The 17,389-nt window shown below is 41.6% G+C and overlaps 1 protein-coding gene across 2 annotated transcripts in view; it reads left to right on the forward strand.

Moving 5' to 3' along the window:
- LOC139444206 (pleckstrin homology domain-containing family H member 2-like) overlaps positions 1-17,389 on the forward strand; it is a 194,169-nt gene that overhangs the window by 98,613 nt on the left and 78,167 nt on the right. Inside the window, exon 1 of one of the 2 annotated variants that reach the window (XM_071225118.1) lies at positions 9,644-9,775. The exons of the other annotated variant lie outside the window; for it this stretch is intronic. The gene's annotated coding sequence lies outside the window, so the exon portion shown is untranslated. Of the gene's footprint in view, positions 1-9,643; positions 9,776-17,389 lie in introns of those variants that run through there. 2 annotated transcript variants of the gene reach the window in all.

Below are 17,389 nucleotides of genomic sequence, written 5' to 3' on the forward strand. Positions count from 1 at the left end.
GTTTATTCATCTCGGGATTCTCAGCCATTATACATATACCGGGGTACTGTATCTGCTATTTCTGTTAATCCTACACAAGTATCCACATTGCATACGTTGTTGAATGTGTGAAACGACCTTTGATTTTGCTATTGTGAACAATTACCGTATTCGACGTAATAAGTGCCCTGCTGTAATAAGCACCCACGGTGATATTTGCCAATATATTGGCTAGTGAACAATCTCAGCTAGCACCCCTTTCAATTGGTTTACATACACAAGACATAGATTTGTGTATAATACTCACCTGTATGTTATATGCACCCTTAATTATGGGCAATTAAATCCTGGAAAAATATATCTGTCGTATATAAACATTTCAGGGTGTCAGCATAAACCAAGAAATTTAAGACCTTTCAACTCAAAATAATATACAAATAAGAGCCCCCTATTTCTAATTTTGAGAGCACCCTAGGCGCTTATTACGTCGATTACGGTAAGCGTTTTATTACTAACATCCTGTTATGATATTAAGACACGAGCTGCCCTGAGCTCTATTCCGCACAATTAATGCCTTTCAAGGATTAGTCCCCTGATTAACATCTGAAGGAATCTTCAGTGTTGTGGACATGGTAATCAAATGGATGAGCAGACAGACAAATATATTTTGTCGTACAAAATTTAAGGCAGAGGCAGGCAGACTGGGCGTTATTATAGTTAAAATTACATCATGATATTTAATTTATATTGCGCACTGTGTCAAACACAAGGAACCCATTTTAACTCAAGCAAGGGGATTCGTCACTGTGGATGAATTTTTTGTTTGGGTGTCGATTTTTTCATTTTTAAATTTAATTTTGATCAAGCATTTAGGATTAAGTACATCCTTAAGTATAAAAATCTGCAAAACTGCTGTGTTGGCTTTATTTGCCCTTTAAGTACGCTGCAGAAAGGAGGGGGGTCCCCACCACAACCCTCCACCCCAACCCTCCACCATTGGACCCACAAATGCTGCATGTAGGATTGTGCAAAAAGAGGATGTAATGAGATGAGGTTTCAGACTCTAGGAACTTCAGTACTTGGATAAAGTAGAACCAAGTAGATGTATGTTGAATATGTTTATTGAAGAATGAGTGAGGTAACAATTGTTATTGGCTGAGGACTACTGTTATTCACGTCAATGTGGAATTCCAAGGCAAAGTAGATCTGCAGTACAACATTCACCGTTGAAAATAAAGAATGTATTGATGCAATACCTTGTTATGTTTGCAATGTATAGATTTTAGGGTCTGTTCGATATAAGTACAATGTTCATATGCATTTGAGAATCTGTTCGTTTCTGACACTGTTCTTCTTATTGAAAGAGACAACATGAGATGGGAGCAGATATAGTTGCAGCAACCAATGGCATAGATCGTTATGCACTTTATGGACCATTAATTTGTCTTTTAACAGTGAATGGATCAGTGAACTGCCTAGTCTGCAAATGTTTTGTTCTATTTATTAACAGTTTCAATTTTATACAATTTTGATAATATTGCTAAGATATATTCTTTATGATAATCAGATTATATGGAAGACTAAAATCCTTTCTTACTGTTCCAGTAGACAATGCTGTTTTAAAGAAGGCACTTTTCTGACAGAAGATCCTGGCAATATTAAGGGATGTAACTCTTAACAAAGAAACAAAATACAGTGTTGTTCAAATTATTAAGAAGCAAATATTTCAAACTTGTATTCTCCAATGCTCCAACCCCAAATTCTGAAGCTTCCAACATCAAGCCCTCCAGGCATCGACCTGGTAATGAAGACATTCTGCAATCTGAACTACTCATTATAGATAATCTTTGGTTATAACTAGGGCTGTGTATTGGCCAAAACTTTGTATTGCTATATAGTGTGATACAGTCATCTGTTTTGCGATACGTATTACAATATATTGGGAGCTAACGTGTCTGACAATGATTGATACTGATTGATACTGATTGTTCATGCAGATCCTATTTTCTTAAAGGAAAATATTACTCATGATCAGTTGCAGCCATTTTGTAGTCATGGATACAGGGGAGATAACAACATGAAAGAAAAATCACCAGCTCATTTCCGCCATTTTGTCAATCAATTTTGAAGGGAAACGTAACTTGCAAATGAGTTTCTGTGTAGATTACAATACAAATAATATTAAAACTTCTTTTTTTAGCCAATATGCCGAGACACACACAACAATATTGCAATACATTTCATTTGAAAAGCGTATCGCAGTATATCGGTATACAAGTAACACAATGCAGTCGGATTATGACTCATAATATTCTGATATTGGTATTTGTATTTTTATCTTGACCTACCCTATTCGACGTAATAAGCACCCAGGGCGCTCTCTAAATTAGAAATAGGGGTCTCTTATTAGAATATTATTTTAGTGAAAAAAACAGAATTGAAAGATAAATTTTGTGGTTTATGCTGACAGCCTGAAATGTTTATATACGACCGATGTATGTTTCCAGAATTTAATTGCCCATAATTAAGGGTGCATAGATAAGTCTTGTGTATATTGATCAATCGGAAAGGAGCTAATTGGGATTGTTCACTTGCCAATATATTAGCAAATATCGCCGTGGGCGCTTATTAGAGCGGGGCGCTTATTACGTCGAATACGGTATTATGTATTAAGAATATTGTCACCTTTTCTCCATGGAACCTTTGTACAATAAATATCTTGTACTGCAGCCGAACTGATACCCAGGCTGAAAACGGCCACTTGAGCACCTCTAGACTAACATATTTGAAATCTTTTATAACATAATTCATTTCTCTCTTCTGAAAAAAAGAATTCCTGATGCTGGAATAGAGCTGGCTATGATCTCTACTGGTGCTTGTGTTCCTGGTGCAGGACTGGAGCCCCTCCTGTTTCATGTTTGTCCAGAAGCCTGACTTCCTTCCCTTCCATCTAAACTATTTGTGCCAGATAGCAAGGAAGCTGTTGGAGTAGAGGAGATATTAGTGTTATCAAAATCTGCTATCAAAGCGGCCTACAAGCACTGGTAACCACTCGTGGATGTTCCCTGCTTATCTGAAATCATTACTTGGCACTGTTCCCCATCTGTTGGCACTGTTCCCCATCTGTCAGCACTGTCCTCACAGGCTTGCTTGTGACAGTTAATGGACACTTGACACCCGACCAATATTCAAATTGGCAAAGGTGCCACCAGCACTGTGCAGGTTCCACATTAAACAGACAAACACCTAGAGGTGTTCTTTCCACTGACTGAGTTGGGTTCAACACCGCTTTGACAGTATTCCAGTTACCGTATTCGACGTAATAAGCGCTACGCTCTTATAAGCGCCCACGGCGATATTTGCTAATATATTGGCTAGTGAACAATCCCAGTTAGCACCCCTTCCGATTGATCAATGTACACAAGACTTATTTATTCGCGTATAATATGCACTCGTGTGTTATATGCACCCTTAATTATGGGCAATTAACTTCTGGAAAAATATATCTATTGTATATAAACATTTCAGGCTGTCAGCATAATCCACAAAATTTATGATCTTTCAACTCTGCTTTTTCTTTTCACCAAAATAATATTCTTATAAGAGCCCCCTATTTCTAATTTTGAGAATTATTATGTCGAATACGGCATATCATGGCATGTCAGTTAAATGTGGAAGGAAATCCTGAAGTGATGCAGGTCTCAGTCCTTTACCACTTTGGTGAAACCCACAAACACAGGTGTGATCCTGAAAAACCTAGAAACATAGTTGGGACGAACCGGTTGAACCCATAATTCTGGCGTGCCCAAGGGACACAACTCTTAGTGAACTGGGCCACTGGGGATGTCTGTCATATTCATCACAGGACATTCCCTGGAATAAAACTAATACAGATAATCCAGTATTGTGGGCATTGATCTTGATAGGAATGGCTAGCACACTACCTGTACCAGAGAGAGTTGGAGATGGTAGTGGTCAACAATGCAGGTGTTCTGCGTGTTGTGGGGGTATGGGTGGCCCAGTTGTTACAAGTCTTTGATGTCATGATCACCAATGCAGATGTCCTATCTGTGTTTTGAGGGAGATAGTGGCCCAGTTGAATAAGGTGCTAAAACTCCGAGCTACATCCCTTAATCATGCTAGGGTCTTCATGCAAGTCATAAGTTCAAATCCAAGATTCACGATGACTTGGTCTGTCATCACCATGTCCATACTCAAGGGTTCCATCCAAATAGTAAACATAATAGTAAATATGATGGGCCTTCTCCCACATTATTATAGTGTGTTGTGATGTAACGGAAATACTGTCAATGGTGGCATCACTCACTCACTTACTCACTTACCCAAGACCCACTCACTCACCCAAACACCCACCAACCAACTCACTCACTCACTCACTCACCCAAACACCCAAACACCCACCCACCCACTCACTCACTCACTCAAGTCGTCAGGTACAAGTATAATGTACCAGCAGTTAATACGCACAGTTCTACAATCCCTTCACTACTTTGAGTTTTACAGCATAGATTTTGAACCATGTTAACCCATCAAACTTGCTTCCAAAGCCATGGAATATATGTAGGCCACAAACAGCATTAACTGTGTCAAACCATAAGAAAACTTCTTCTTTTTTAATCAGTGCAATGTAGCCAAACTGTTGTCTATTACTTAAAGTTGTCGTCTGCTCTTCTCATTGCAGCCATCTTGAATGTGTAGGCTAGACATCAAGTAATGACAGGGGTGTTTTGTCTTTCCTGCAAGCGCTTCTCATTCTCATCCACTCACTAACTCTGTAGGGGGCCAGTTGTGATGAGGTCATTGGTATTCCAGGCCTGGTCTGACATGAAAACAAGAAATTGGGTTCATTCATGATTAGGGCTGAATGTGTCTTTGAATAGATGACCACATCATTAGACTTTCATCTGTATTCTGGCTATAATAGGCCGCTTTTGACTTCATCGGTACATATCTTAACAATCAGATTATAACTTTGTAAGGGGAAATAAACAAAATAATAAATTTGTGTTCCTGATTATATGATTTATTGTTTTTAATGACTTCTTTGTTTTGGTCAGCTACTTCAAAAACGTTGAATGCTCTTATTTAACTAATAATGATTTTTTAAGATTTTAGATCGTTAATTTCTATGCATTAACATGTATTTTTTTTATGAAAAATAAGTTTATTTGTTTTATTATATATTTACATTGGGGAGAAAACGTACAATTCTTTTTATAAATTAACACAGTTATTATTTAAAATGTCAAATAAATAAATAAATGTGACAAACCCCTTTCCCTAGTCATAAGAAATCTCTGCTAAAAGCTGAGTCCAATGTACAGTTCTGACTTTATCAAAGGCTGTGATGGCTAATTGAATTGTATAATTTTCCAATCCATTTCGTGTAGTGCCTTGGCATTATCAGCTTTAGACTTTCACAATTTCTTTTGGCAGAAGTAAATATATCAATAAACTGAAAAATAAGACAAAAAGATTAATTGGCTTTTATGTGACATCATACCAAGGTGGTGAGAAGTTATTATTACACTGGCACTTGCTATTCTGATCCTGACCAATGTCTAATTACATCACGATTACACTGAAAGGTCCTGTGAGTAAAACCCAACACCCTCACTCACTCACTCACCCACCTGCCGACCCACTCTCTCACTCCATAGATACATGTATTCGGCTGTAATTTTCTTGGCTCTGATGTAGTTATATGGAGATGCAGCTTGCTTACTAGTTTGGTGCCAAACTGGCCGAGAGTCTTGCCTTTAACAATTGTAAAAACCAAAAAGGGACATTCGCTTTGATGGGTGTTGAAGTTTTTTGTGGCCAAAAACAGCCCGGGGAGCTTTTACACATGTAAAGTGGCATGTTTGATTAAAGCCTAAAACAGGAGATCTCTCTGAATCTTTTCAGATTTTTAATGCTCCGAGTTGAAAATTTGAAGAAATAACGTGAAATATGTTTGATGTTTAGCATGAAAGACTAATAAACTCCCCAGAGTTTCAAAGAAAGTTGAAAGCAGTGTGTCACTGAAATAGTTCCATTGGTAACAACTAGATAAAAATAAAACCTGTCTGCTGTGGGTTTTAGATGTTGGATTCTTCTCCCCACGTCTTCTGTCATGTCCCGTTATGTATAAGTGCAGCTGACTGTTCCAGGCTCTATCTGGGGAAGGTTCCTCTAAGATGACATGTTCCACCAGAGATACATACAAAGGGAAGAGTATCTGTGTGGAAGAATGCTTCAATTGTGGTTTCTGGGTCAGTATAGGTCCCCACCATCCTACGTTTGTTGTGAGAGGCGGCCACATGGATTGAGTGGTGAGGCCCACGGACTTGGTTGATAGCGTGTCAGCATGCTAACATTGATGTTGCTCATAATTTCAATCACTGACTGTCTAGTCCAGATTATTTATATCACGTGATTGATATCACGAGCATCGATCCACACTATTTGGATACGATGACATGCATCAACCAAGCCAGCAAGCCTGACCACCCGATCCCATTAGTTGCCTTTTACAACAAGCATAGTCACCTCTTACAGCATCATGGATTGCTGGAGACCAATTCTGACCTGGATCTTCATGGGTCCCACAATTGAAAGACAGATTCAATAGCCATATGGAAAAATAAAATTCTGTAACTTCTTTTGAGTAGTATATTTAAGTAGCATCTATATGAGCAATAGCCTCCTTGCAGTAATCAGTCCTTGAGTGAGTGAGTGAGTGAGAGTGAGTGAGTGAGTGAGCTGGGTTAATTGCCTCTGTCCTTGAACTTTTGCTATGAACACCTGAGCATTGAGGTTTGTATTGATGAAATCGTATTTGAAACTCATCATCAAATTGCATATGACTGAACTTTATTCACAACCAAATCTTTTATCGCTCTTTCTTTGGACTGTTCCATGAGCAATACCTTCAGATCCATAATAAAGATAAACACTAAACCACAACCATATCTATGGAAACAGAAATTAGAAAAAGATGAAGACAGATAGGAGTCAATCTGACAAAATGATCCTTCTGATGCATCTTTTAAAAACAAAAAGTAGAAATTACGGATTTATGAAAATTGGACTCCTGGCAAAAAAGAACTTTGTAGCCCACAAGCCAAGTCGACAGGAGCTTCTGATTTGTCCATGGTACTCATCCATGGCGAAATCTTCCAATTTACTTGTGGAAAACTGACGAATGGTTTATTGAGTACATCACCTTGAATCAATACGATCACATGCTCACCCCACCATGTAAATGGGTGGGATTTCAATGCCAGGCGATATTCATCAAATTTGTCGACTTATGCAATCATGTTGATAAATGGTCTGAAGTGACATTACATTTGCACATATCGGACAATCCCACACAGGCCAGCTATATCGCTGATTGGATTCTAAATGTGGGAACACTGGGCTGTGGGTAAAACCTGGGAAGGGGTTCGTATAACGAGATTGCTTTATACATTTTACAGAGAAATATCCTGATTCGTGGGGGGGGTGTTCTGTCAGCAGATGATCCCCCTGGGTAATACATGTTATCATATGTGAGTGATTTGTGGTTTCTACTTGATTGAGGTAGGATTTGTAACATGGGAGGATTTCCCTTTTTAGCAGTTTCAATATTGTGATGAAACCTCTCTCAGCCCTCCACTCTTCAGTAACCCATGCTTGCCGTAAGAGGCGACTAACGGAATCAGGTGGTCAGGCTTGCAGACTTGGTTGATGCATGTCATCGTATCCCAGTTGCATGGATCGATGCTCATGATGTCAATCACTGGATTGTCTGTTCCAGATTTGATTATTTACAGACTGCCATCACATTGCTGGAATATTGCTGAGTGCGGCTTTAAACAACAAACAAACAAAACCAGCGGTCCAGTCCTCACTTGAATAGGGATTCCGGGGAGACTCTTCAGTTTGAAATCGCCTTCATTGCCTGATCCGAAAATTCAGCTGGACTTTCTGTAGTGATTGTGAAATAAATATTGTTCCATAATATGCTACTTAAAGCAATGACTTGAAAGAACACCTGATTCTTTCATAAGGCTATACAGATTAACATTAACATGACAGATTAACTATTGTTATATGAAAGAATCGTGTGTTCTTTAACTTCTTTTGAGTAGTATATATTCTTAACTGGCTGTTGTTTGAGGGGAGATGACTTTGTGTTGATTGTGCTGTTTTGTTTTTTCTCTGAAGAAATGCCTTTTTTCAAGATTGTTTTCACTTCTTCTTTTCATATAAATAGATAGTGATTAATAAATAGAATCAGGAAAGGAAATGTGTGAAAGTCAGCACTCAAAAGCTGTACAGTGGCGAGTAATATACAAAGCTGAATTAGAAAATTGTCAAAAATAATTTCAACTTTCTAAAACAACATGAACAATTCCTTCAAAATGGATAAGTCAATTTAGCCTCTAGACAGCCCCAGTATTAGGTGTAACATTCAAATGTTTAACGTTCAAACAAAGTAACGGCTCCTTTACCCAGTAAGAACCATCAGTTATGGTGGTAGCCCGACTGCTGACAGCAATACCTTGTTACCGTGCAACCAACAGTGCCCATCACCAAGAAACGCTGCCAAGCACAATCAACTCAGTCTGCTCCATACTCTTCCACCACTTTCCCACCAAATCTACAGGTATACTCCTCTGTAGTGAAATAACTTATTGCTATTGTAACCTGATGCCAGTCTCTCATGGTAGTCCCCCTCACCTCTAGTCATCTCCCCCTTCTACTAGTTTCATCTGCTCTTTCTCAGCCATTCCCTTCTTCTCTCCTTCTCCCTCCTTCCTTTTCTTCCTTTTCTTCTCTCATTTTCTTTTCCTTTCCTTTTTCTTCTCCCTTTACAGCTTCCCCTCCCTTAAGTCCTGTCTCCCTCTTCCTCTCTCCCTCATTTTCTTCTTCTTCTTTCCCTCTTACCCCTCACTCATTCTATTCCATTTTCTGTTCCTCACCATTTTCTTATTCATCCTCTCTCCCTCATGTTTTCTCTCTCTTTCTCTTCCTCTCTTCAAATCTCTCTCTCCCCTATTTCTCTTTCATTTTCTTCTTCTCTTTTTTCTTTGCTCCTCATTTTCTTTCCCTTTTCTTTTTCTTCTTCCTCTCCCCCTCATTTTCCTCTTACTCCCTCCCTCTTACTCCCTCACTCATTCTATTCCATTCTATTCCTCTCTCTCTCTCCTTTTTCTTCTTCTCTCCTTCTTTCCTACTTTGTCTTCTTCAAACTCGTTCCATCTCTCACACTGTTCCCTTCTCTTCTTACTCTCTTGTTCATTTTCTCTATCTTCCTCTCCCTCATTTTCTTCCTCTTCCTCTCTCCCTCTTACTGTCTCCCTCATTGTTTTTCTCTTCCTTTCTTCAAATCTCTCTCTCTTCTTCATTCTCTACTCTGTGCCCCTTTTACACTTCCTTCCTTTCTCTCCCCCTCTCTTTCCCTCTCCCCTCATTTTCATACATGCCAGTACAATGCATACAGATCTTCAGCCGTTATCATCATTGCCATAGAAACGTGATGCTAGCCCCACAAGGGTCACGGCTCCTCCTCCTCCTCCCCCTCCCGTGTAGCCCCTCCCGTGCGTGCATGCACCCAGGTATTATAAAGATCCTCCCAGTTATCAAGAAAGCAGTAGACTAGAAGCCTCTACTCACACCAGACACCTCTTTGAGGTATGGAGCTCTCGGGGAAGGAGTTTTTGTCTTGTTTTGATGGAGTCATGCTAAGCAGTGTGTAGAAGACCACTTGTTGCTGTTGGAACTATTTCCAGGCAACTCCGAATCGGTGAGTCTATTTCTATCTGTGCTGTTGCCAGTGTGGGAAACTGGCCACATTCTCATCTTTTCTTGCTGCGGTAGAATGACAAGGCGATTAATTTCCAATTTGTGACTAATATTTTCATACGGGCAATTTGACTTTTCTAGCAGGAAGGGATATTTATGACCATGTTTTGAAGGTTTTCTTGTCAGATCATTAGTAGGACAAGGTTGTGACTTAGCAAATTAGCCTTGTTTTCATAACCAGGAGAACTGCTTCTTTGTCTTGTTTCAGAAGGAAAATAACAAATCAAACAAACTCTTCAATATGTTATTGAATTCTTTAAGTTTAGACCATTTATCAACAGTTGGGTGTGAGGAAAAATCTAAATCTATTTTCCAACAAACTTTAAAAGTTAATCTAATACGTTTTACGAAACTACATCCTATACTGTCACATTTACATCATTTTAATGTCAACCCCAAAGTCGTTTAGGCAATATTTTATTGATATCTGCTAATAGTCTCTTTATCGGAAGCATAATTTCTTAATCTGAAAGATGTGAAGATGTTAATTGGTTGCAGATAAATAGGATCGTGAGAATTTACCATTATTTGTCATGAAAGCCCCATCTTTATTAGTCCAATTTATCTTCCAATGTGAAGAAAATCCCCTGATAGTGATAATTTATTCATAATGTACCAGATATCAGTGATTAGCACAGTCAAGCCATTTGCAAATCTCCCGTCTCAGCTAATCAAGGAGATGTAATCTTAATGCACCAAAGGAAGTTATCATGCATCAGTTGCGCTTTAGTTCTATTTAGCGTAAAGCAAAAGATACAAGCCTCAGTCTGATCTTGAACCAGGAAGTGAGTGTTTAGTGTAAATACGATATGATAAGTTGCAGGAAAATAGACTTGATAACTGGGCATGTGGATTAACCATGCCTCCTGGAACACATGTCACATGCCGATTTCATGTCATTAGCACAGATGAAATTAACATCAGAATTACCTGCTTAGTGTCATATCCAGATGAACCATTCCTAACGACATCAAACAGGGATGTATTTCAGTCTATACGTCGTGTGAAATTATCTGCAAATATATATTTACGAGAGCATATTTCCTTGCAAAATTTGAATTCAGACAGCTGGGTTTGTGATTCAGCTGGTTGTTCAATTAAATTTTATAAGTTTTTGGAGTTAAGTATTCTAGCTGAGTCTTAGTTCCACGTGTGGCCAGTCATTAATCATTGTAGAAAACGGTTCTTGACAGAGCCATCATTATGTGAATAGTGCAATCAGAATGAATATGCATTTTGTACAGTTTAACAGACAGCTTCCTAGAGTTTCACATGTTAAGATCGTTACGTTTTTTAAATCTGTTATTGGTTTTAAGGAAAACAAAATCTCTGCTACAGGAAGTACGCTCGGCTGTGTGTTTTGTTTACGTGTCCACATTAATGATGGATACCGTTATGTACCAAGTGTCACTGATTTATTTCATTAACAATCAATCTTAATTAGCCTCGTTACATAAAAAAGTCATCCAAAAACCTCCAGCATCTGTCACTCCTTACTGCTGTCTGCCGCAATTAATCTTGCACTGTCATCACCATATTCAATTATTTTTGCTCTGATATCTCAAGACAAGGGAGGTAACCAGGGCCAGTTTCTTTGCACTTTTAGACTGTCCCTGCACTGTCAGCACCAAATTCAATTATTTTTCCTCCGATATCTCAAGACAAGGGAGGTAACCAGGGCCAGTTTCTTTGCACTTTTAGACTGTCCTTGCACTGTCAGCACCATATTCAATTATTTTTCCTCCGATATCTCAAGACAAGGGAGGTAACCAGGGCCAGTTTCTTTGCACTTGGACTGTCCTAACTGCTATAAGGTCTGTGTGGTAGCCCAGTTATTAAAGTGTTTTCTCATAACAACACAGAGCCAGTTTAATGCCACACGTGGGTAAAGTGTGTGAATTTCCACCATATGGGTGGAGGTGAGGTGAAATGAGGTTTGACGTCACGTTCAAGATTATTACTCTTTTATAGCGATGTGCATGCACTTTTGTGTGTGTGTCTGACTGCCTGTACTCATGCTGATTTCATAGTGTTAGTCTACTGAGATACCATGCCGCAGTTTAACAAAAATACCCCACTCAGACATAGTATACTGACTCCGAGCCGACCAGTCCTTGTTTTAGCCCCTTAATGCCGAGCACCAGACAGGGTAACAACAAGTACCATCTTTTAATGTCTTTTTGTATGATGCGGAAAGGGATTGAACCACCGACCATCTGCTCTCTCTAGGCAGACACTCTATCCACTAGACCATGGATATAGTCCGATATGGCTGGACTAAGAGCAGTAAATCCCAACATGCAGCATCTCTCATGACTCACACATTATAATAGAATTTATTTTTACAAAATGCCCTGATGGGACATGGTATAAACATCACAAAAGTATTATAAATTTGGGACATTATAATAGTATATGTTATGCAATGATTGACATATATATATATATATAACATAGCTCCTTGAAGATGCCATTAAAAGATATTTCCCTGAAGATACCACTGAAATATGTCGGAGAATAATTCGTGATACCCTCATCATTGAAATAGCATGAAACACTAGGCACAGATGATGAATGTTACTGTCATAACTGTAATACTTTAACATAAACTACGGATGGTAGTTGCATGTAACCGTTTCTCAATGTGCAACCAAGCTTTAATACTTTATATCCGTAAGACGCCATGAAACACTAGGCACACATGATACATATTATATCTGTCCAAGCGGAACAGGTAATCTGGTTTGAGGATTTGTCAGCATGTATGGCATGTGTAGCTTATCTCCTTGTCTGACCACATGTAGATGAAGTTTTACTGCCTGAAGGGTGTAATTGCTGAATGGTTATGGCCCTGCCTGTTAGCCTGGCCTGTTTTGATAGAGACAAGAGATAGCCGGTAATGAGCCCGTCTGGGAATGCCAGGTCAGTTTTTTATGGCCAATGGTCAGTTTGGTGGTAATTGATGCTGAGATTTTTGGCCTGCTTGTTTTTGTTAATGGGAAACAATCATCTTCAGGGATAAACCCTTTGGGGCCTGAGTGTTCTGGATATGCCCTGGGTGCCAGTGTACAAAGCGATCTGGTGTTAAGGTGATCGTAACTCCCACACCTTCACCTAGACTTGCGACAGTCATGGCACTAAGGTTGTTCTGGATATGCCCTGGGTGCTGTTGTAGAAAGCGATGTCATTCTAAGGTGATTGTAATGCCAATACCTTTACCCAGACTTACGACAGGCGTAGTGCTAAGGTTGTTCTGGATATGCCTTGGGTGCTCTTGTACAAAGCGATTTAGTGCTAAGGCGATCATAATGACAATACCTTTACCTAGACTTACGACAGGCGTAGTGCTAAGGTTGTTCTGGATATGCCTTGGGTGCTCTTGTACAAAGCGATTTAGTGCTAAGGCAATCGTAATGCCAATACCTTTACCTAGACTTACGACAGGCGTCAAGGTTGTTCTGGATATGCCCTGCATGCCATTGTACAAGGGTGATTTAGTGCTAAGGCGATCATAACGATGTAAAGGCAAGGACAGAATGAGATTGACTGTGTTGGATTTGGAAATGGAATTACTCCCTTCTGCACTGTTGTCATGTAGAACTAGAATTTGGTAATACTGAAAGGGCCCCAAACTATTTACTTCCACTGAAGTATTTTGGATAAAACTTCACCCTGTGGGACATCTCTGGCAGAATATGACCCCAGTACCCCATGCATATCAAAAGAGCCGAGTAATATGGATTGGGTGGTCACAGTGTGTGACCTGGTTGATTGTATGTTTTGTACCCTGACGATGTGGATTGTTGGTCATGTTATCAATCACTGGTTTTCCTGCCACAGACTTGATTCCTTACAGATTGCTATGACACATCTGGAGTTTGCTGAATGAAACAACATGCACTCAAAATGCTGTAGACTTGTGACAGCATCTTATTGCGGTAGTAAAGAGGCAATAGGCTCTGGCAAATTAGAAATCCGAGCAAATTTGATTCAGGTCATTTGAAAAACACTTTGTCTGCCAACCCTAATTTTATGATGTACATCAATCGTGCTGTAAATAAATACCCGAATTACTTATCGACAGTTTCACACATTCCACTCATTACAAAGTCTGGATGTAGACTGGACATGTGCTCCAGAGTGTGGAGCTGAGTCGGTCATTAAGTTTGGATCGTGTCTGTGTGAGATTCAGTGGCTGGACAGGATCAATGATGGTCAACTTGACCGACAGCTCCAGCTTGGAATGCATGCCATTCAAGTCAATGTAAAACTTCAGTCAATTTGAAAAATAGATGAAAATGATGTAATAAATAACTAAAACAGTATCATAAACTGCGGATTACATACTCCTCTTTGCCTCAGTTGACACAGATACAAGGTAAATCCAGTAACAGGGGTAAGACTCATTGTGAAAATGCAAAACACAAGACAGATCTAAGCTCAGTATAAATATCTAATTGGCTGTGGTTTAATACTAATAGAATCAGTCTGTCATAAAATTAAATACACCAATTAGACACAATCAGGAAATTAATATTGTAACTGAAAATAGATATTGACTAAATTTTGACATTGACAGTACCATATGTACTATTTATCATGAGACCTATAGGTTTGAAGTTTGAATGTATCTGATATCTGACATTGAAAAGAGGGACATGCTCACATTTCTAAAATATCACCAGCATTATCTGGGATTGCAGTCATGGAATACTTTCCATTGTTTCTATATCTAGCAGTGCTTGTTTAACTCTCCCCTCCTAAACTTTCAATGCCATCAATACTGACAGAGATAGATTCTTGTAGTTGTATCACTCAGCAGATACTACGAATCATTACAAGAGGAGCCTAGGCCGTTATCAGTGTTTTTCACCGGAGAATATTCTGGTATCTCCATCGCTCTGTGACTGTCAGGAATCCCAAGGCTGGCATCTAGTCTTAGGCACCGTTGCTGTCCATGTGTTCCTCTTTGAACTCGGCAAGATAGCCAAATCGTGAATTGCATCATATCCCGCACCACCAAAAAACACTTCTTGTGTAATTAAGGAATCTGAGCGTGGCCAAAATGGGGGCTAGAGAAATTGGCCACAATCACCACTGACATAAGGCAGCTGTTGCTACCGATAAGGCCGAGTTGTTACTGACGCCTCTTATAACATGCCGGCTTCCAGCCAAGGAACACACGCAGCCAGCTTAACTCAATTTGTAACACTATGATTAGATTAACAGCCCCTAAAAGCCTTGATTAAGCACAGCTAATACAGATTATATTGAAAAAAAATGCAAGAGGTGTTCTTTTTTTAAACTATTTTTTTGATAGTGTAAGTAAAGATGTGTAGACATGTTGAGACTGCTGGTGGTTGGTGCGTGGGTAGGCTGGTGGTTGGTGTGTGGGTGGATGGGTAGGTAGGCTGGTGGTTGGTGGGAGGGTGGGTGGGTAGGTAGGCTGGTGGTTGGTGGGTGGGTAGGTAGGCTGGTGGTTGGTGCATGTGTAGGTGGGTAGGCTGGTGGTTGATGTGTGGGTGGGTAGGCTGGTGGTTGGTGTGTGGGTGGGTAGGCTGCTGGTTGGTGTGTGGGTGGGTAGGTTGGTGTGTAGGTGGGTAGGTTGGTGGTTGGTTTGTAGGTTGGTGGTTGGTGTGTAGGTGGGTAGGTTGGTGGTTGGTGTGTGGGTGGGTAGGCTGGTGGTTGGTGTGTAGGTGGATAGGCTGGTGGTTGGTGTGTGGGTGGGTAGGCTGGTGGTTGGTGGATAGGCTGGTGGTTGGTGTGTAGGTGGGTAGGCTGGTGGTTGGTGGGTAGGCAGGTGGTTGGTGTGTAGGTGGGTAGGCTGGTGGTTGGTGTGTAGGTGGGTAGGCAGGTGGTTGGTGTGTAGGTGGGTAGGCTGGTGGTTGGTGTGTAGGTGGGTAGGCAGGTGGTTGGTGTGTAGGTGGGTAGGCAGGTGGTTGGTGTGTAGGTGGGTAGGCTGGTGGTTGGTGTGTAGGTGGGTAGGCTGGTGGTTGGTGTGTAGGTGGGTAGGCTGGTGGTTGGTGTGTAGGTGGGTAGGCTGGTGGTTGGTGTGTAGGTGGGTAGGCTGGTGGTTGGTGTGTAGGTGGGTAGGCTGGTGGTTGGTGTGTAGGTGGGTAGGCTGGTGGTTGGTGTGTAGGTGGGTAGGCTGGTGGTTGTTGTGTAGGTGGGTAGGCTGGTGGTTGTGTAGGTGGGTAGGCTGGTGGTTGGTGTGTAGGTGGGTAGGCTGGTGGTTGTGTAGGTGGGTAGGCTGGTGGTTGGTGTGTAGGTGGTAGGCTGGTGGTTGGTGTGTAGGTGGGTAGGCTGGTGGTTGGTGTGTAGGTGGTAGGCTGGTGGTTGTTGTGTAGGTTGGTAGGTTGGTGTGTAGGTGGGTAGGCTGGTGGTTGTGTAGGTGGGTAGGCTGGTGGTTGGTGTGTAGGTGGGTAGGCTGGTGGTTGTGTAGGTGGGTAGGCTGGTGGTTGTTGTGTAGGTTGGTAGGTTGGTGTGTAGGTGGGTAGGCTGGTGGTTGGTGTGTAGGTGGGTAGGCTGGTGGTTGTTGTGTAGGTGGGTAGGCAGGTGGTTGGTGTGTAGGTGGGTAGGCTGGTGGTTGGTGTGTAGGTGGGTAGGCTGGTGGTTGGTGTGTAGGTGGGTAGGCTGGTGGTTGGTGTGTAGGTGGGTAGGCTGGTGGTTGGTGTGTAGGTGGGTAGGCTGGTGGTTGGTGTGTAGGTGGGTAGGCTGGTGGTTGGTGTGTAGGTGGGTAGGCTGGTGGTTGGTGTGTAGGTGGGTAGGCTGGTGGTTGGTGTGTAGGTGGTAGGCTGGTGGTTGTTGTGTAGGTTGGTAGGTTGGTGGTTGTGTAGGTGGGTAGGCTGGTGGTTGTGTAGGTTGGTAGGTTGGTGTGTAGGTGGGTAGGCTGGTGGTTGGTGTGTAGGTGGGTAGGCTGGTGGTTGTTGTGTAGGTGGGTAGGCAGGTGGTTGGTGTGTAGGTGGGTAGGCTGGTGGTTGGTGTGTAGGTGGGTAGGCTGGTGGTTGTGTAGGTGGGTAGGCTGGTGGTTGTGTAGGTTGGTAGGTTGGTGTGTAGGTGGGTAGGCTGGTGGTTGGTGTGTAGGTGGGTAGGCTGGTGGTTGTTGTGTAGGTGGGTAGGCAGGTGGTTGGTGTGTAGGTGGGTAGGCTGGTGGTTGGTGTGTAGGTGGGTAGGCTGGTGGTTGGTGTGTAGGTGGGTAGGCAGGTGGTTGGTGTGTAGGTGGGTAGGCTGGTGGTTGGTGTGTGTGTAGGTGGATAGGCTGGTGGTTGGTGTGTAGGTGGGTAGGCAGGTGGTTGGTGTGTGTGTAGGTGGATAGGCTGGTGGTTGGTGTGTAGGTGGGTAGGCTGGTGGTTGGTGTGTGTGTAGGTGGATAGGCTGGTGGTTGGTGTGTAGGTGGGTAGGCTGGTGGTTGGTGTGTGTGTAGGTGGGTAGGCTGGTGGTTGGTGTGTAGGTGGGTAGGCAGGTGGTTGGTGTGTAGGTGGGTAGGCTGGTGGTTGTGTAGGTTGGTAGGCAGGTGGTTGGTGTGTAGGTGGGTAGGCTGGTGGTTGGTGTGTGT

This window comes from Haliotis cracherodii, unplaced genomic scaffold (assembly GCF_022045235.1).
Source record: "Haliotis cracherodii isolate W230 unplaced genomic scaffold, xgHalCrac1.p SCAF_5, whole genome shotgun sequence".
Taxonomy (NCBI): Eukaryota; Metazoa; Mollusca; class Gastropoda; order Lepetellida; family Haliotidae; genus Haliotis; species Haliotis cracherodii.